Here is a 21,327-nt window from a genome sequence, read left to right on the forward strand (position 1 = left end):
GAATTTTGATGTGTAAATGGTGGTAGATGAATTTTATCATCTGTTGTACCACCACCACAATGATTATTAGAAGCTTGAAGTGTCTTGAAAAAATTCCCATGGTTGATCTCCAGGGCAGAGTTTCTGAATTATCTAATCCTTAACCCACCCATGGTACCAATGTAGTATAGATAAATCTATGATGATGTATAAAATACAGGATATGATACATATGAAAGTCAATATAGACGATTCAAGTTACAAAAATAAATAAATAAATAAGAATAAATAAAAAAAAATAATACTATTATTTATATTACACACTTGTTACATCTAAGTACTGACTCTTATGTATATCATTTTCTGTATTTAATACATAATCATCAATTTCCTGATATGCAACCTCAAGAGTTGTACAGTATATTACAAGGGTGGTCTGAAAAGTTCTTGGCACCTAACAATGAAGAGTGAAAAGAAGAATAGTAATATTTCATTTTACTATTTAATACTTTCTTCATATTACAATGAAATATTTCTCTTCATAATAATATGAAATATTATATAGTAAAATGAAATATTACTATTTCATTTTATACATACAACAGTGGTCTGAAAAGTTCTCGGCCTAACAATGAAAAAAAAAAAAAAATTTATAATTTCAAAATTATTTTTATTTTTCAGCATAATCTCCCTTAAGACTAATACATTTATTCCAGCGATGCTATATTGCCATTATCCCGTCCCTGTAGTAGTTCTCAGTAAGATCTGCAAAATACCCCTCTATAGTATATTGCAATCACCTCTTGATTCGAAGAAAAACAATGACCAGCGAGGAAGAGTTTTAGTTTTCGGAAGAGATAGAAGTCAGAGAGAGCCAAATCTGGGGAATAGGGTGGATGTTCCAACAATTCATAGTACAGATCCCTTAATTTTCCCATTGCCAAAACACCTTTGTGGGCAGGTGCACTGTCCCAATGAAAGATGATTTTTTTCTTCTGCAAACAGGGTCTTTTCTCACAAAATTTTTTTCCCATCTAGTCTGGTTAAAAGATCAGGATAATATTTCCTGGTTATTGTTTTACCCTTTTCAAGATAATTAATGAACAAAATGCCTTTAGAATCCCAAAACACCGATGCCATGACCTTTCCTGCTGATGGAACAGACTTTGTCTTCTTTGGCACTGAACAACCAGCTTCTGTCCACTGTTTTGACTGCTGTTTGGATTCTGGTGTGTAATGGTGAATCCAAGTCTCATCCATAGTAACAAATCGATGCACAAAATCAGTTTTATTCTTGTTAAAATGCTCCAAGCACTGTTCAGAGATTTTCATGCGAGTGTTTTTGATCTGCTGTGAGCAAGAATGGCACCAATCTTGCGCAAAGCTTTTTCATTTGCAATTCTTCATGCAAAATATATCCTACACATTCTTTTGAAATGCCTATAGTCTCAGCAATTTCATGCACTTTGAGTCATCGGTCATCCAATACCACATTATACACTTGATCAACAATTTCTGGTGTTGTTACACTCTTTGGACATCCTTTATGTGGATTATCTTCAAGGCTGGTACGACCATGTTTAAACTCGGCAGCCCATTTCTTAATTGCCGAAAACGAAGGAGAAGAGTGCCGATAAAAATTTTTATGAACTTCGAATGAATTTCTTTTGGCGTTAAACCTTCGTTTACAAAGAATTTTATAACCGCACAATACTCAATTTTATCCATTTCAAGGGATACAGACAACACGCTTGCTTCAGACAGCTGTATAAAACAAACTATTTGATAAAATGACTTGCAATTTCATATGGATGCTTATGACAGATGTTCCAACTTAGGAAAAAAAATCTTGCCGATAGTGTTGCCATCTATGGTCGAGACTTTTCAGACCACCCTCGTATGACAGTACTATGTTATTAAGTTTACATAATTACAAATCACCTATCAACAATTTTCCTCCATATTAGTCTTTATCATTTGTCAGCACACAAATTAGTCTTCATCACTTGTCAGTACACAAATCTTGTGATACATTTCTGTCTTTTAGGCCACTTCTGACCACATTAGTCATCTAGACCTTGATCTTCCTCTGGGTCTGTTTTTCTGCCTATCATCAAGCACCTGTTTTGCTACTTAAGTGATTATACCATTATAGATTAACTATGCTCACACATTTTTAAATGATAATATCAAGTTCCGTTCTAGTATCATCAGTTTTAATTTAATTTTGAATATAATTTTTCCTCTGATACCATCTGTTCACTATTCTCAGAACTCTCACATCCTTGATCAACTACTTTATTTCTAACCCAACTTTTGGATCCATAAGTTAAAATTAATTTGAACACTGTCTTGCATACTCTTAGTTTACTATTTTGGATAAGTTCTCACTCATTTCTAAATAACTTAGGGAATTGAAACAACGTAGATCTGAATATAAATTAAATTATATTTTAATAGATATTTCCGATATTTCGGCAATGTCACATTGCCATTTTCTAAAGGAACTTACAAAAAGGCAGGTGCACACAGGCAATAACAATACAGTAACTGAGAATGAAGATTTGAAGCTATCGTTCTCCTGGAAGTCCTGATTGTGCCCTCTGGCAGGCTAAGTAGGCGTTCTTGGCCATTGGGCTGAAGGTCTGCTGATGTATGCATCCCAAATTTGGGGCAGTCGCATACAACCAAATTTGTTGAGGTTTGGAGAGTTTCTTAGGGCAGAGGCTGATTCCATAAATAATCTTTCGAATTTATATTTGCTCCGGTGTATTATTGTTGCTTTCTTCCACTGTATTCTGTGGCGAGTATCCAGAGCATGGTCTGCAAGACCAGAATGGCTATACTTGTAAAACCGGATGTAGTCCCTGTGTTCAGAAATTCTGATATTCGCTGTCCTGCCTGTTTGGCCAAAGTACGACAGTTTACAACTGCAAGGGACCTGGTATACACCAGGTAGGTCTAGGGGAAGTGGTTGGTCTTTGGTAGAGCGGATAAGGGATGCCAATTTTCTGTAAGGCCTGTAACAGGAGGTGAGGTCATGTTTTTTTAGAATTTTGGTAATTTTTTCTGAGGTGCCTCGGATGTAGGGAATGGTGATGGATTTAGAGTAATCTTTTTTGTGGAGGGGGGGGCTGTGGTTTGTAGGTTTTAATATTTTTTGGATTTTTTTTTGGGGGGGGGGGTAGCCATTGGCTGAGAAAGTGCTGAGGATGTGATTTAGTTCAGTGTTAAGGGCTATGTCGTTAGAACAGATTAGTTTAGCCCTGTTGTATAGTGTTTTTACCACTCCATATTGTTGTGAGGGGGGGGGATTGTTGGTGGATGTATCTGCCTGTATGGGTGGGTTTTCTGTAAACTGAGAAAACCAAAGTTCCATCAGGCTGGCGGGTGACTAGTGTGTCTAGGAAAGGGAGGCAGTTGTTTTCCTCTTTTTTCCAGGGTGAACTTGATTCTGGCGTGTTGGTTGTTTAAGTGTGTAAGGAAGGAGAGGAGTGTTTCAGAGCCATGTGGCCAAATAGCGAACACATCATCAACGTAGCTAAGCCATATGGTTGGTTTTTGTGGGGCAGAGGCTAAGGCTTTTTCCTCAAAAACTTAGTTAGGAAATTCCTAATTTTCACATTGTCTTATTTCCTTTTTTTTTTTTAATAGATGGGAACTGTGGAAATGTTTCTCCCATTATGATTAACAGTACTGATGATTACTGACCAGCAGCATTCTTAAACAGTCGCTTAGAAGATGCATGTGATGCACACGACCAATAAACGTAATCTACGTAAACGTGATGTTTACGTAGATCTGCATAAAGGTTTCTAATTCTGTGGCTGGTATATGTATACATCAATGACCTTCATTGGTTCACTGCATATCCAATCCTCAGTTTTGCTGAAAACACAGTAAACACCCACATCATCAAATTAGGACATCAACTTTCACAATCCTGAATTCTGATCACTAACCATTTTTGAACAGAGTTCTGATAACTTTAATTTCCAAGCTAGCAAAACTTACTCCTGTTTTATTTCCCACAAAAAAGAGCTCTCTACTTTTGACAGCAGCCAAATTTACTGACCAGCAGCATTCTTAAATAGTTGCTTAGAAGATGCAGGTGATGCAAATTTCTCAGAAATCACACAAGATGAGATTTCTCTTACTGAGATAAACCCTAATCCACAATCTTGCCTGTATAAACATATTGCAAATATCACTTCCTTAGCAGCTATTTCCTTTTCACTTAGTTACTTTAACTCTAAAGAATGCAGTACTTTATCTCTGAACAGTTGTTAACACCATACAAACCTGTCCAGAATACTGTTTATTCCTAAAAGCTTTCTAAAATACTTAACTCAGTACAGAAAAGAGTAATTAGGTTGATTAACATTACATCTCCCACCAGTTCACTGAGCTCTCTTTCACACAGACATTCAGATTTTGCTTCTTGTATTTTTTACAAAGATTTCAATTATCACTATTCATCAGATTTCCATGCCCTAGCCCTATTTAATAATGCTCATCTGTTGTATTTATCATTCCTCAAATTCTCAAACTTATCCTAACTTATTCAACATCTTATCCCTAGTTTCATTTCATGCAATCCAATTAATCAAACAATAAAGTCATCCTCCTAAGTATTTAAATGTCCATAACTTCAACATTGGCTTCCCTTTTCCAATTCCACCAACAAAGCTGGAAGAGGTACAGAAGTATATGCTATAAGCATTGATGCAACACAAAATTGTCTGACATCATTTACCCACCCAAAAATCTGATTGCCTTGTATAATCTTGTATAAGTTTCTTCTCCCACAGAATATCCCCTCCCCCCCAACCATTTCCAATCATATATTCTTGGAAACGAAAAGAATACTGAGTGGGATGATTTTCAGGAATTAAAGAAATTACTTCTCATGAAGACTTTCATCCTCCACTTCCTTCAAAATTCCTGTCCACTTTCCAAGTCATGGTTTAACAACAGGTATCAAGACAATTCAGCACACCAAGGTAACTTGTTACAAGAACGTCAGCTTCATATATAGCTCACACTGATGCAACTACTGAAAAACTTATCAACAAATCCAATGGACACTGAGCATAACTTATGCTCGCTTGTGCTTTCATAACTCTTTCTCTCTCTTTCTCACATCCAGATGGTACTACTGAGAGCAGTACCTGAAGATAAAGCTGCTTTGGCATCATTCTCCTCCTATACCTCTTGAACTGATGACCAAGACAAATCACTTCTTATGAAACTAGAAGCAGTGCACCACACGTTGCTGTATTCTTTTGACAAAAAGATATTAGAAGAATTTTAAATAACCTAGATATAAAAAAAAGTCTCCTAGTCCTGATTGTATATTCCAGTGTATTTATCACTTATTTAAAATTGGTGATTTTTATCTCTTTGGTATATGGTATATTAGTGCAGATTTTCAAATTTTTATAGTATTCAGTGTTTTCATAGCATATTTTTATTGAGATATTGCAACATTCAATACAGCTGTAAAATGGTGAAACAAGGCACAAGAAATGGAATGCTAACAAGAACAGCAAAGTCGAAAATGGGAAGGCTTGACCTGCTAAAGAGGAATTTAACCTTGCAATTTTAACCACCAAAATTGCAAAGTTAAAGCAGATTATTAAACAGATGACATGGGAATTACAGAATGTCAAGCGGCATTTAAAAAAATATAGGGAGGATAAGAAAATTAAGCAGCAAAATGAGAAACAACAAAACACGTAATTGGGTAAGTTAGTGAGTAATGAAATTCAGGAAGGTAAAGCCGATCGTAAAAAGAAGGATATTATTTGGTATGGTAAATCAATCACAAAACATGCTGTTGATAAGCAAGTTATAACTTCAAGTTTTCCTGGAGCAAAAATTAAAAATATAGAACATACAAATGGAAAACAGAAAAGCAAAGCAAAAGAGATGGTAATTCTAGTAATGAAAGACTTAACTAGCGATAAGTTTGGTATGAGAGAAGATATGAAAAGGTTGGAGGAAGAAACGAGAGTGAAGAGTGAGAAAGTGAAAATTGTAAGCATATTGTCTACATGTGATAGAAATGAATTAAGAAGAAAGACTATGTCAAACAATCTCATGTGTAGGTTCTGTTGAATGAATGAATGAATGGATATGTTTGCAAGTTTCTGGATATGTGGAATGAGTTTGAGAAAAGAATGGATTTGTATAAGAGGAACAGTCTACACTTGAATGCATTTGGTATCAGGAGTCTCGAGAAACTATTAATTGGTTTAAAACCTAACACAGAGAGTCAGGAATATTAAATTATGATGGGAAGAATGGTGAGAATCTGTGTGTAAGAGTGACAATGTTATGCAACTGTGCTAATGATGGGAATGAGCATTATCATGGAAATGATTATTAGGAGAGAATGATCTGTGTTTGTCCAGTTTGGATGTATCAAGCATGCACAAAGATTTCTGCATAAGTAATATATCAGATAAGGGCACAGATCTTCAAGTTTTCCAACTGTGTCATGCAGACCACAGAGAAGAGTATACAAAAAAGCATGCACATAACTTATTATGTATGTACACAAATGCTAGGAGTATAAGAAACAAAGGGTACAGTTTGTTATCATGATGAATATGTTGAGGCCTCAGCTTGTAGGCATTAATGAGAACTGACTAACAGAGGCATACATACTTGCTGGTATTGAGAGTAAAGAGTACTCTCAATACCAGCTTAATCTCAATCTCAGTATCAGTATTTTTAGGAAGAATAGACAGGACAGGAGAGGAGGGTATGCTGCTAATGATATTGGATGACCTGAATCCATTTAGAGTTGAGACCTATGACTGAATACTAGTAACAGTTTTTTTTTATGTGGCAGTGAGTTTGAAGCCATCTGGTGTGAGGTGGAGTCTAACAGGATCAAATATATAGCAGGAGACTGTTAGAGACCTAGTGGATCGGTTGCTAATGATGAAGAAATATATCACCAAATAAAGATGATGGGTGCAAAAAGAGTAATCACAATGGGGGACTTTAATTATCCAAGCATTAATAGGATAGGAGTAAAATCTCATGAGAAGAATGAAACTGAATTTATTGAGCTGTTGCAAAACAACTTCCTCAAGCAGCATGTGACAGAAGGAACTCAGCATCAAAGAGTGTTAGATTTGATTGTAGTGTTGGGAGAGAGGGGATTCAATTAAAGACACCTATTCTGCCTCTAGTTAGAGACAGTGATCATGTGGTATTAACTTGGGAAGTGGCTAAGTTTATGAATGTTCCCATTCAGAAAATGTTACATGCTGAATAACAAAGCAGAAAATTATGATTGACTGAGGAGTATGCTGGATTCTGTGCCATGGTATCAGTTGCTGGATGGGAAAGATATTGACAGTGTATAGAAAGTGTTTAAAAAATACTTAAATAATGCAATATCAGAATTATGTCCCCAGAGTTTGACAAAGAATAAATAGGGTAGGAGTGAAATGGGTATAAGCTTATCAAGCAAGAGATATCTAAGAAGAAGATAATGTGGAAGGAATACCATGTTCATAAGGATGGTATAAGGAACATGCCAGAAGAGTCACAACTGTTGTACAGAAAGCTGGGTATGGAAAGAAACTGGCTCTGCAAACTAAAGACAATCCAAAAGAATTCTACTGTTATGCTGAAAGTTAAAGAAAGAATAAATGTACTGAATGCAGATAGTGTGCAGGTGACAGCTGCAGATGAGACTTTTCAACTAATGAGTGCCCATTTTGCTAAAAGTTCTCAATTTGGTGTACAAAATACTGAGCTCACTGTTACCTTATCACTGGATGAAGAAACTCTCAGGTGTATGAGGAGGAGGCGGTATTAGAGCTGTTGCACAAACTAAATAAGAATTCAGCAATAGGAACTGATGGGATATCAGCACGAATGCTAATAGCCAGTTGAGCTGAATTCCTTTGAACAGGGTATATAGTTTTAAGTCTCAGAACAGGGAAGATTCTACAGGAGCAGAAAGAATGTATGGTAATCCCATTGCATTCTGATATCTCATAAAGCTCATAAACAACAAAGGGCAATCAATGGCTGTCCTTTGAGTGAATCTAGCTAAAGCCTTTGATAGTGTTCAGCACCTCTACCTGTTTTGCATATTGAAACACATAGGGGTAGGAGAAAAGCTCCATTCAATAATGAAGAATGCAGACAGTAATGGATTTTCATGTCTCCTAATTAACAAATATCTATCAGACTCAATTAAGTTAGACAAAGGGATTAAACAAGACTGTCCTCTGCTATTTTATGATGGTATTAGAATATTAGAACAGTTTTTACAAACTAATAGATGCCTCTTATGCAGCACGAGGAATAACCAGCCGCTTGACTTTAAAGGAAAATAAAATGCTGGCATATGCAGATGATGTAGTGAGCATACTCTATTTAGATTTTTCTCAGTATCCCGGTGCAATTTTCTCGGATTACTGGGCACACTACTAATCCAGCAAAAAAAAAAAAAAAGAATTTATGGAAACTGGGACACTCGAGAAATTCCAAATGGTGTTATTCCAGAAAGAGAACCTCTGACCATTTTAGAACTTACCTTCTTGCTAAATCAAGAACTCAGATAAAGATTTATTGAAACACCAAAAGACTGGAAAATTGCACCACTCAGTTTTACTTCCAGAGTGATCTTTTTTTTTTTTTTTTTTTTTTTTTTTTTAATAATTTGGATATTATGAAAGCAGAACAATTATATAGCCAGCTATTAAATTTTTTTGATACAACAAATACAAAGAAGTGAAAAACCAAATTCTCTAACAACTTGCTAACAAAAGAAGGTATGGTTTACCAGTCCTCAAATACAGATTCATAAGTAACACAATTTATAGCATCCAAAAACTACTGCAGTCTAATCACCCATATGCAGATTTATTGCACTATTTTCTAGGTTATAATCTCTGTCAAGCTGTCATCCTCATCCAACCATGTCTTACTTTTTCTTACAATTTTTGGGTGAACAGACTCATTAATGCAATCATTTCACTTGCCTTGTTTCTTACACTTCTAGCATTTGCATACAAACACTGCAGCTTATTTCTGGATCTATACCTAGTTCCATTGACACCACTTATTTGACGTGACTTCTTCATGCTTTACTCGAGCCAATTCATTTTCTCCTTATTCATTTTTGTAACATCTTGAGATCCAACTGTTTTCCCTCGATCCCAGGTCATCCCCCTTCCCTTTTTGTCTACCCATGCATTCACATCCTCTTGGAGCATCTACCTTTCTCACGCTGTGTTCCTCTGTCCACCACATGCCTTCCCTTTTCCCTATCTGTCTTGTACCTGTTCTCTCATTCTCTATACCATCGGTTCCCAAACGGTAATACGTGTATCCCCCGGGGGAGGGGTACGTGCTGGGATGTTCAGGGGTGCATGAAAAATAGTCAGTAAAGGCAGAAAAACAAGAAAGTAAACAAAATGCAAAATGTTAGTTATGGAATAATAAATGTTAGGTTTGAATCACTGCTATTTTAAAAGCAAAGGGTACAATTTATAGAAATGGGTTTAAAACGGGTGCACAAGTGGAAAAAGGTTGGGAACCACTGCTCTATACTGATACTGCTCACTTCTTCATTCACAACCACCTTTTCAATCTCTCCTATCTTACTCTCCCGTTCTTCCACATCGCTTACTTGATCAGATTCACTCTCTGCACTCACTTCTCTACCTTCCAGCAGCAGTCTCTCCAAACGACTCGCACTAAAACCACTCAAATGCAGACCATCGCTCCTGTACAGTTCACTTCATCTTTCGAACTCATTCCACATTTCTCAAACTGCACTCCTTTCTCCTAACACACTTCTGCTAACATATCATTCACAATCCTTGCTCTCTGCCTCATCTCACAACTGTCATATCTGTGCAACAAGCTTACTACCTTTCCTATCACACTATTCTCTTTTATCCATCTCAACAACCTCCTGATATCCAATCTGATGTGTTCTTTGTTTGCAGTCAAGTCATTTGTACCTATTACTACAACCAACTCTTTTGCTTGCTTAATTTTCATATCTAATGCCTGAATCACTCTACTCATTCTACCTCCAGTAAAACATACTTTATGCATCCTCTCATCCAGCACACCTTTAATAATTGAATCACTATACAATGCCACTTGCAGGTCTTTCTTTACCTCTTTTATACCAACATTATTTGTTTTCATCATTTTCATTCTTCCATAGATATCTCAAATTCTTATAACTGCATTCTGCATCCATTTCATCTCTTGCCTCATCTTAACCAACTGATCTTTTGAATCTTGCATCACATTTTCACTGTCATTCAATCTTTCAAATTTTCAAGCTTTCGAACCTTGCGTCACTTTCGTTCTCATTCATCCTTTCAAATTTTCGAACCTTGCATCATAAATGCTAGTTAACAACACTTGCCAAGTTATCTTTAACTGTACTTTGTTTTGTAACTTCTGCCAGATTTGCATCAATTTTGCCTTTCTTACCATCGATTGTTAAATTTTTCAGCTCGCTCATTCTCTTTTTCAAAACTCTTTTTACATTTTTTTGCTGCTCTTTTACACTGTCCTTTTCTATCAGATGAGCATCCATTCTTCTTGCTACTAACACTTTCAGTAATCAACATATTAGCACTCATCAATTCCTCATTCAACTCATACTTTGCACACACCCTCCTTTCATCTACCATAAAAAATATCTACAATTTATCAATATAATCAAACAAGTACATATAGCATACGTCACATTTAATGAAACGACTGAAACTGAAATTAAATTCACGCAGGGACAAAGCTGCCGCCATCTTTCCTTCACTGGTTATTATATCGAGCTCAAATTTCAAAGAATTTATAAATAAACAAAAATCCCACACACTAATAACACTGCAAGGGCACAACTTTTATAGCAACTCTTACTCATGCACACACACTTATATACTATTAATTATTTTAAAAAACTTATCTCAAACAGGAGCCCTCTTTACACACTGCTACTTCTTGCGACACCTCTGTGTTACTTGTGTCATGAGACCTCACTTATTATCTCAACTCAACCTTCAGAGATAGCATTACTTAAACCTCACATTACCATTATTAATCTTGTACTGCCTCCAAAGTGCTTTCTTCTTCCAGATGTCATGCTTAAGCTCCACATTCATCCATTTTACACCTATCTTATTCAGCTTTTTGACCTTTGGAATTACTTTCACACATTGATGTTGTTATGTATTTCTTTGTCAGTTCCCATGCAGCATTTATTTCCTTATTGTTCAACCCCTCATTCCATGCTATAGTTCAAAGCTGTATTCTAAACTTGTCATAATCACCAGCATTGTAGTTCCACATATATTCTTTCCTCACAAAAGTCTGCATATGGCTAGCCACAACCCAGGTGATCATTTCATGATCACCCTCATCAACTGGAGGAAAACACGAAACTTCACTCACAATTGAATGATATATGCACGTAAACACAAGAAAGATATTTAATTACCCAAATATTTCGGACTGGAAATAGCAGACCATCCTCAGTGTTATTACAAGAAACAGTTTTAAAAAAATACAAGCTAGAATACTAACAATAGATCGTTAAAAATAGAATATGCCGCGTGATGTTATATCACTAAAGTATGAAACGGAATATTTTGAAGTAGAGACATGGTTGAAAAAAAAAAAAAAATTAATGAGTAATCTTGATTAGACTTTCCCAGATTTTTGATATAGATATACAGTCATTACGATTCAGGTTTGCTATTTCCAGACCGAAATATTTGGTAAATTAAATATCTTTCTTGTGTTTACGCGCATACATCATTCAGTCTTATGTCACAAGTATCCTTAAAACAGCAAATTCACTCACAATTACATCCTCTGATGAAATTATTAGATCTAAAACTCTCAATCTTTGCATATCCTCCTTTACATGCTGACTTAGATAGTTATTTCTCAAGAACTCGAGAAATTCATTTGTCTTATTCCCAAATGCTATCTCTCTTCATTCCAGTCTATACCGCCATAATTAAAATCATCCATAATAATTACCCTTCCTTTGTTGATTAATCCAAGTTGTTTATACATTTCTTCATCACCATCATCCATATTTCTGGGCCTATAGCAACATCCAACTAATTATCTCATCCTGTCAACCTCCACTTTACACCACACTGCCTCAAAATCATTGCCACTATATGCCACTTTCATGTTTACCATATGTAGACATAATTCCCCCTGCTATCATTATCAGCACTACCCTTCCTTTCTTGTCCTTTCTATCCTTACAAAAAATCCTTCCATTTCTATTCCTGTTAGGATATCACCATCATTCAGTCATATTTACCTTATTTATTCTGATGATTTATATTATTATTATTATTATTATTATTATTATTTATTATTATTATTATTATTATTCAGGCATCCATGGAGTTAAGAGACTCATCGCGGTCGTTCCTAGGAAACACAAAGTCTATCATACCACTCTTTGAACTCATTGACCGTTCTTGTCCTCACCACTCTATCAGGCAATGCATTCGACGGTTCCACCACCCTCCATGCAAAAAAACCACTCTTCACTCTCTTGCTCACAGCTTCCTTTCGTAACTTCAATGGATGGTCCCTTGTCATCGCTCCTTCCTGCTGCTCCACCAAGTGAAAGAACTCCCCAGTGTCCACCCTGTAACTGCCTCTCAACAGTTTAAAAGTCTCGATCATATCACCTCTCCTTCTTCTATCCACCAAACTCTGCAGTCCACATTCCATCAGCCGATCTAATTAACATTGTACAGTCCTGAAAAGATCTTTGTTACCTGCTTCTACACCCTTTCCCCAGTTAATTTATCCCCTTCAAATTCTGGGGACCAAATTTGAGAACAATAGTCTAAGTGTGGTCTGATCAGGGTCTTATATAACAGAATGATAACACTTCAATCTCTACAGGTCAGCGTCCTTCTCAGTAGTGCAGCAATCCTCTGGGTTACCTTCACCACTTTTGCAATATGGCCCCTGAATTTCAGTTTGCCATCAATCATCACCCCCAGATTTCTTGTCTCCCCTACTTCCTCCGGTATAACTCCTCCAATAGAGTATGAAATGTCCCATCAACATTTCATATGTGTCCCAAACTTCAAGACTTTACATTTTGCTGCATTAAACCAAATCCTCCATTCATTTGCCCATCTATCTAGTTTATTCAAATCCTCTTGCAGGGCTGCCATACCTGTACTATTACTAATAACCCTTCCCAGATTCACATCATCTGCAAACAACTTAATATCCCCTTGCAATCCACTGACAATGTCATTGATATAAAAGTTAAACAACACAGGTCCCAGTACTGAGCTCTGTGGAACCCCACTTGTAACCTTCTGCTTCCTTGATATTGCCCCATCATAGTCCCTCTGATACCTATGAGACAGCCAATCCTGAATCCAGTTGACTAACCCGACATCTAAACTCATGTGCTGTAACTTAAATATCAGCTTATCATATGGCACCCTGTCAAATGCCTTTGCAAAATCCAAAAAAATGGCAGTGTATGCCTTTCCCTCATCAACTGCTCTCATCACATTATTACAAAAGGCAATCATATTACTCAAGCAAGAGTGCCCCTTAACAAATCCTTGTTGATTCTCACAGATAACATTACCCTCATCTGCCCAACACGGTATATAGTCCCTCACTAAGGGACTTGTTAAAAAGCCAGTTCAAATGGTTAGATAAGGTTAGATGAGGATAACATCCTGACAGGAATAGAGATGGAAAGGTATGATGTGTTTCGTGAGGATAGAAGGGGTAAAAAGGGAGGTGGAGTGCTATTGATGATAGAGAAAGAGTTATGTCCATACAAGGTAGGGATGCAAGAGGGAAATGGGGCCAGTGGTTTTGAGGCAGTATGGTGTGAGATAGAGGTGAATAGAATCAAATACTTGGTGGGATGTTGTTATAGACCTGGTAATGTGGATGGTGGTGATGGTGAAATGTATAGTCAAATAAGCCAAGCAAATAAGAAAAGGGTGATCATTATGGGTGATTTTAATTATGGCAAAATAGACTGGAATAAAGAGATAGCAACTGGAAGTAAAAAAAATTAGTTTCTTGAGTTTTTGAGGGATAACTACCTCAGACAGTATGTAACAGAGGGCACACGAGGATTAAGTGTCTTCGATTTGGTCATCTCATCGGAGGATGTAATTATCAATGAGGCATCAAATCATCCATCATTGGTGAAAGTGACCATGAGGTGATTACTTGGGTGGTTGCCAGCAGTGCAAGGACCCCTGTGAAAAAAGGGTATATGTGGAACTACAAGGGGGGGGGGTGATTATGAAGAGCTCAGGAGACAACTTGCAGGTGTAGCATGGAATGAGGAGTTAGCTGGTAAAGAGATCAATGCAGCTTGGGAGATTTTCAAAAAATATTTAGTAGATGCAATGTCTAAATGTATACCATGGGTGAGAAGGTTAAATAAGGTAGGTGTGAGATGGATGAATAAAGAGATTAAGCATGCAATACAGAGAAAAAGGGCATTGTGGAGGCAGCATAAGAGAAGTGGAAGTAACCAATTTCATGAGGTCTAAAAAGACCAGGCAAGGAGGGTAACTTGGTTGGTGAGAGTAGCTAAAGAGAGGTATGAACAGCAGTTAGCTAATGAAGCTAAAAAGAATCCTAGGGAGTTCTTTCGATATGTAGCCAGCAAAAGAAAGAATGATTATGGAAGGATGACATTGATTGGAGGAAATGGTATAAAGACAGCTGTTGCAGATTGTGTGGTGGAGATACTTAATGAGCAGTTCATAAAGATCTTTCATTCTTGTGAATGTGACTTCATGGAGAGATTAAGAGCAGTTGATGATGGGGAGGAGAGACTGAGTGTAAGTGAGCAAGAGGTGTTTGGGGAGTTGAGTAAACTAGATGTAAATAAGGCTGTGGGACTTGATAATATATCTCAGCGTATTCTGAAGGAATGTGCCAGAGAGTTGACACCTGCCTTGACATATTTTTTTAATACGAGTCTTGCACTTGGTCAAGTCCCTAAAGAGTGGAAGGAGGGCAAGATTGTGCCACTTCATAAAGGAGGTGATCGAACTCAAGCATCAAACTATAGGCCTATCTGTGTGTCAGGTGTTGTGGTTAAGTTGTTGGAGAAGCTTGTGAGAACTAGGATCCAGAGTTGGGTTGAAAACAATGGTATAATCTTTGATGGACAGCATGGATTTGCTAAAGGGAGGTCGTGTTTTAGTAATCTACTTACTTATTACAATAAAGTGACTGCTTCCTTGGACAGAGGAGAAGGATACACAGTAATATACTTGGATTTCGCAAAAGCTTTTGATAGAGTACCTCATGATAAGTTGACAGTCAAACTAGAGCAGATGGGGTTGGATATTAGATTAGTGCATTGGATTGGAGACTGGCTATCTGATAGGTATCAACAAGTTGTGTATGGGGGTGCAATATCCAGGAAAAGGAAAGTCACTAGTGGAGTGCCTCAGGGATCTGTTTTAGGGCCATTACTATTTAACTTGTATATATTAATGATATTGGTGAAGATTTGGATGGAGATATTCAGTTGTTTGCAGATGATGCAAAGTTGGGACGAACCATAAAGAGTAGTGAAGATGTTGTGGCCTTGCAAGAAGACTTGAATAAATTGAGTGATTGGGAAAGCAAATGGGGATGTGAGTTCAATGTTGCAAAATGTAAGGTTTTAAAATTTGGAAAACAAAGATGGGATGCAGAATTTATGCTTGGTGAGAATATATTGTTGCAAGTAGAGGAAATAAGAGATCTGGGGGTGATAGTGGATAAGGATCTAAAATTTAGGGGACACATCGCCAAAATTGTGAAGACAACACAAAGACTTCTGGGAATGATGCGGAGGACACTGACGTGTAGAAGTAGAGAGATTCTTGTTCCATTGTATAAGGCTTTGATTAGGCCACACATGGACTATTGTGCCCAGATTTGGTCACCTGGTTTTCAGAAGGATGAAGGGATGTTGGAAAGGGTCCAAAGGCGACTGACTAAGGTAGTTTCTGACCTCTGGAATGTCGAGTATGAGGAAAGATTGAAAAGATGTAATTTGCAGAGTCTAGTGGAGAGAAGGAAGACAGGAGATATGATAGAGACCTACAAGTTGGTAAGGGGTTGTTATAGGATCAATGGTGGAGAAGTTCTACAGAGAATAGTGGGAGATCAGGGGAGAACCAGAAGTCATCCCTGGAAACTGTATAAATAGGGTGTGAGTAGGGGAGTGAGAGGCAGGTTTTTTTCGTGCAGAGTTGTGAGTGATTGGAACGCCTTGCCTGAGAGTGTGGTGTCTGCAAGGAGTTTGAATGTGTTTAAGATGCGGTATGATGAAATGTGTGTGAGATAAAAGGACCTCCTAGATGAGTCTTTGACTCCATGAGGTCTTGTTTAATAATAATAATAAAAAGAGCTGTCAGTTCTTTAGCACATTCTCTCAAAACCTGTTGTGAAATGCCAACTAGTCGCACTGCTTTACTGACATCCAGAGTATCAGTATTTGGAACACACTCTCATCTTGCACCACTAAACCTCGAACCTGCCTACCCCTCTAGTATTAAAACCTTCTTCTCCAGGATGAAATACTCCAATAAAGTATTCATTGAACAACTCTGTCCTCTGTGTCAGTCACTCTATTCCGCTTTATCCCACAATGCCATTCCTACTAATTCCTCCTCCTACTGGCCACATAGCCAAAAAAGTACCCTAGGATTTTCTTTGGATTTTAGTTGCCAGTCTCTCAAACTGAAATATGCTTCTCATATTCCAGTTTTGCTTTCCTCACCATACATCACACTCCTGGACTGAGTTTTATATTTTTCATGCATCTGCTCTCCACCCATGTCATTATATCTCTTCCATAATCTATTTTTCACCTGCAGTTCCTATTTGATATTGTTTTTCATAAACTTTACACCAAATTGTGTCTACTTCTTCACTCATGGCATACAGCTTACTATTACTGCTAACAAATATTCCATCACCATTTCCTAAGCACTAATGGCCTTCCAATTCTGCCTCCACGAAACTGCCCCAAGTTGATATCAGAGACTATTATAATCACCCACCTTATAATTCCACATGTTCCCTTTTCTTTGATATTCTTGCATGTCTATTCAACTTCCATGTCTAAACCACATGGCTACTCTCTCTTCCACTGGGGGGGTGGGGGGGGTGGATGTCATCTCAGTTATTATCAACTCTTCTGAAGCTATGACCAAATCCCAAAACTCTTGTTCCCTCTATTATATGTTGCCTAAAACATCTGTCCCTTAAGAATTCTAGAAATTCCATTCCCTTATCACTAAATGCATTTTCCTCTTCCCAGCTTATACTACTGTAGTTAAAATCTCCCATAACAATCATTCTTCTTGCACTTGCCAAGCTCAGCTGCCCAAACATCTCCTGCTCCCCACCCTCTGTACTCCTTGGCTTGTAGCAAAGCCCCACTAAATATCCTGTCTTGCCCAGCTCTACCTCACACCATATTCTTTCAAAACTATTAGTGTCACTGACTTCCAATGCTTCACTCTTAGAGGACATGAGTCATTACTTATCATAAACAGTACTCTGCCACCACGTTTTTCTTTCCTATTCTGCTAAAAAATGCTGTACCCTGCTACTATATCTTCTTTCATCAACCATGTCTCAGTGATCCCAATAATCTTTGGCCAGGCTGATGCTATCAGCGCCACCAATTCATCTCCTTTATTCCAGATACTCCTGGCGTTAGTATAAAGCATAAAAATGTCACTGCTTCTATACTTATCATTATCCCCTCCAGATCTCACTGGACTCAGTGTTACCGGATTTGGTCCCCATTCCCATAAAAGGCCACCCCTGCTACCATCGACCCTGGGAACTCTAGTTTCCCTGTATTGACACACCGACTCATTCAGAAAACAGCAATCTCTCCAGATGTCTACGTCATTCCTCATTTAAATGCAAAGCAGTCTCTTGCATATAGTTCCTTTCTGTCTTCAAATGCCCTCCAAGCATCCACATATTCTAATCCTCTCCTGACACATTCTGGCTATTATGCTCTTCATTATTACTGCTCTTCTGCTAAGCTCCTCATTATCATACCCGAATAACACACACACACTATCTTTCCTCTCTGTGTTTTGTTTTGTACAACCTCAAGCATGAATCTCAGATCTCTTGCCCCTCGATTTACACTGCCTCTCAAGTCATTCGTGCCCACCATCGCAATCATTTCATTCACCCTTTCATACCGCTTAATTCCCATAGCCACACTTTCAATCGTTCTTCCAGGCAAACACTCCTCTGGCATCCTATCTTGCACACCACGGATCATCAAGTCTCCATACATCACACCAAATCAGGTAACACTCTGTTCCTTAATTGCTCACCTGCACCTCTCACTCTTTGTCCTCTAACCTTTTCTCTCAGTGTTTCCCTACTTACGTGCTGTCCTGGCATCGCTCTATCCCTGGTTCCAGCTCCCTTGCATTCTTCTCACTTCCTCTCTCTCTGACTGTTTCCATTCTCTCCTCTTCTATCATTCCCATAACTCTCTCTCATTCCCTCTCTTCTACTGTTTCCATTCTCTCCTCTTCTATCACTCCCATACCTCTCTCTCATTCCCTCTCTTCTACCGTTTCTATTCTCTCCTCTTCTATCCTTCCCATACCTTACCTCTCTCATTCCCTTTCTTCTACTGTTTCTATTCTCTCCTCTTCTATCAGTCCCATAACTTTCTCACTCCTCCTCTGATTTGGCTTGCATTAATCTCTTCCATTCACCTACTCTCATCTTTCATACTTCTCATCTCATTCCCAAGACATTCCACCTCCTCTTTCAACTAATCTATCTCTCTCTGCAAGTTAGTCACTCTTATTCACCACCCTCATCCTCTCAATCAAGATCATCTCTGAAAACTTCACAATCATTCAAGTCTTCCACACTTCCCACTCTTATATTTTCATTCATATTTTGCTCGTTATTCTCACCCATCACATTACTCGTCTCTCGAGATTCTCCTGCTCCTGATGCAGCGAGGTCAGATATTGTAACATCTATCTTACTGAATTCCTCCCATTGCCTACATTTTACATATATATATGCACTTCCCCTTTTCTCACCCATAACATATCCAACTGCTGGAATGCACACATGCCACAAAATCCTTTATTATGTTACGCAAAATAGAGTCCTTGCTGCCATCATTAACTTAGTGCCGAGGAACTACTTCAACTAAATGCTAAACACCATGTTATATGCTCTACTGTAAGTTAATTTACTTATGTTATACTACAAGTATAAACTATATTTTACTAAATAACAAAAACTTATCTTCTCTTCCACCGCAGATGCATTCCACTCTGACCTCGCCTTCTCGGTAACCCAAAAATAACACAATATAACAACTAATGTCCAAAAGCAGCACCAATAAAGAGCACTTGTGTTACTGAGGAAAAAAATGTAGCACAATTTGAGACAGAGTCACACTATACACTGTTTAAAAAATACTTTTTTTTTTACCACAGCTCAAATCCACCGTCATATGCTTCAGCGACTCTAGCGCCACCCCGATTTTAAGGCAAATAAACTCAGTGATACTTCTAAAATTTGTAAATATACACAGTTGTTCATTTTTAGGTCTATAACCAGTCCTATCGAAGTCACTTGGTTGTGATTTTCCCACCACACCTGCCCTTTCCCAATCACCTTTATCACTGCTTACCACATATATATGCTTAGTCTCAACTTCCCCACCCGTCGTCGTCCGGTAGCATCCTCTAATGAGAGGGTTGCAGCAGATGAGCAGCTCTTCTCCATTTTTCTCAGTCTGTCGCCTCTGTCATTCTTAAACTAGTCCATTCCACGATGTCATTGAACCACTCTCTAGTTGGTCTTCCACATCTTCTCTTCCCCTCAACTTTCCCTTGTAATATAGTTCTTGTCAGGTGTCCCGAAGAACCTCTCAGAAGATGTCCTGCAAATCTGGTCATTCTTTGCATAATATTCTTGAGCAGTGTTCTTTCCATCCCAACTCTTCTTAAAACTTCTTGATTTGATATTCTCTCTGTACAGCTAATCTTTTCCATCTTTCTATAACACCACATTTCCAATGCATTAATTCTTTCCATATCTCTCTTTCTGAGTGTCCATGACTCACTCTCATAACTTGCAATACTCCAAACTGTTGCTTTAACTATTCCAACTCTAACACCTATTTTAATATTCTTGTTTATTAAAATTCTCTTCATTTCCATAAATGCTGATTTAGCTTTGCCTATTCTATTTCTAATGTTCAACTCTGAAGTTCCTTTCTCTGAGATCCAGCTACCTAAATATTGAAATCTATCCACGTCTTCTAAAATCTTTCCTCCACATCTTATCTTTACATTATCTCCTATTTTTCTGCCCATTATCAATATCTTGGTCTTCTTTGTGTTAATCCTTAGTTCATACTCTTTACAAGAGTTTTCAATTCTTTGAACAATTTGTTGTAATCCATTTTCACTTTCTGCCTTCACCACTACATCATCCGCATATCTTAAGTCATTAATGATTCTTCCATTTATTTTTATTCCTTCTTCTACATCCTCAAATGCCTCTCTTAGCATCACATCACAATATACTCCATCTTCATACACACATTCACTGCTACTTCCAACATCCACTCACCCTATGCCATGTGTCCCCCCCCCATTTCCCTGAAAGCGAATGCTCTACAACTGAACTACATCTTCACCTTAATTAAATTATAAATGGCAAAATTAAAAATCATCTAAGAGTTCATTCAAAGCACACAAATTTATGGCTTTCCTGGAGAAACAATTGAATTTAACTTATTTCTCATCAGGGATATTATTCATCTGGTCAACACATAAAAAAGCTTCCTTGTGCTCTATTATCTAAAGACCTAAATGGAAAGCTATAAAAAATGTTCACAATAAAAATGTTGGTCAATGGCTTCCTGCCTGATCACATTCCAATACAAAGAGGAGGGGGGGGGTCAAACTGGGATGTCCTCTAAGTCCCCTAACTCTTCACCTTAGCTGTAGAACCATTAATACAGAAAGTCTAGTGATGCGCTGCTATTAAAAGAATAATCATCCCAATTGTATCACATTCAATCAAGACCGTTATATATGCAGATGATATTGCACTAACTTTGAGAGATTCTGGCTCAGTAGCCTGTGCATTGATCTGTAAAAAACTAAACACAGAATTTTCGGAACTTTTGATCCAACAAATTTTCCCAATGGGCAGATTTGTTGCATCAAAAGCTTATACCAGAAGAAAAAGACAGACATCTTAGTCATACGTATAAAAGAAAACATCATGGCCCAA

The 21,327-nt window shown here is 37.6% G+C and overlaps 1 protein-coding gene across 5 annotated transcripts in view; it reads right to left on the minus strand.

Annotated features, from left to right (window-relative positions):
* The window catches only part of LOC150093791 (pyruvate dehydrogenase (acetyl-transferring) kinase, mitochondrial-like), a 280,509-nt gene that overhangs the window by 123,607 nt on the left and 135,575 nt on the right, over positions 1-21,327 (minus strand). The gene's annotated exons all lie outside the window — the stretch shown is intronic.

The sequence above is a fragment of the Typopeltis vanoorti genome, chromosome 23 (genome assembly GCF_054136105.1).
Source record: "Typopeltis vanoorti isolate ZY-2024b chromosome 23, IOZ_Tvanoo_1.0, whole genome shotgun sequence".
Classification (NCBI taxonomy): Eukaryota; Metazoa; Arthropoda; class Arachnida; order Uropygi; family Thelyphonidae; genus Typopeltis; species Typopeltis vanoorti.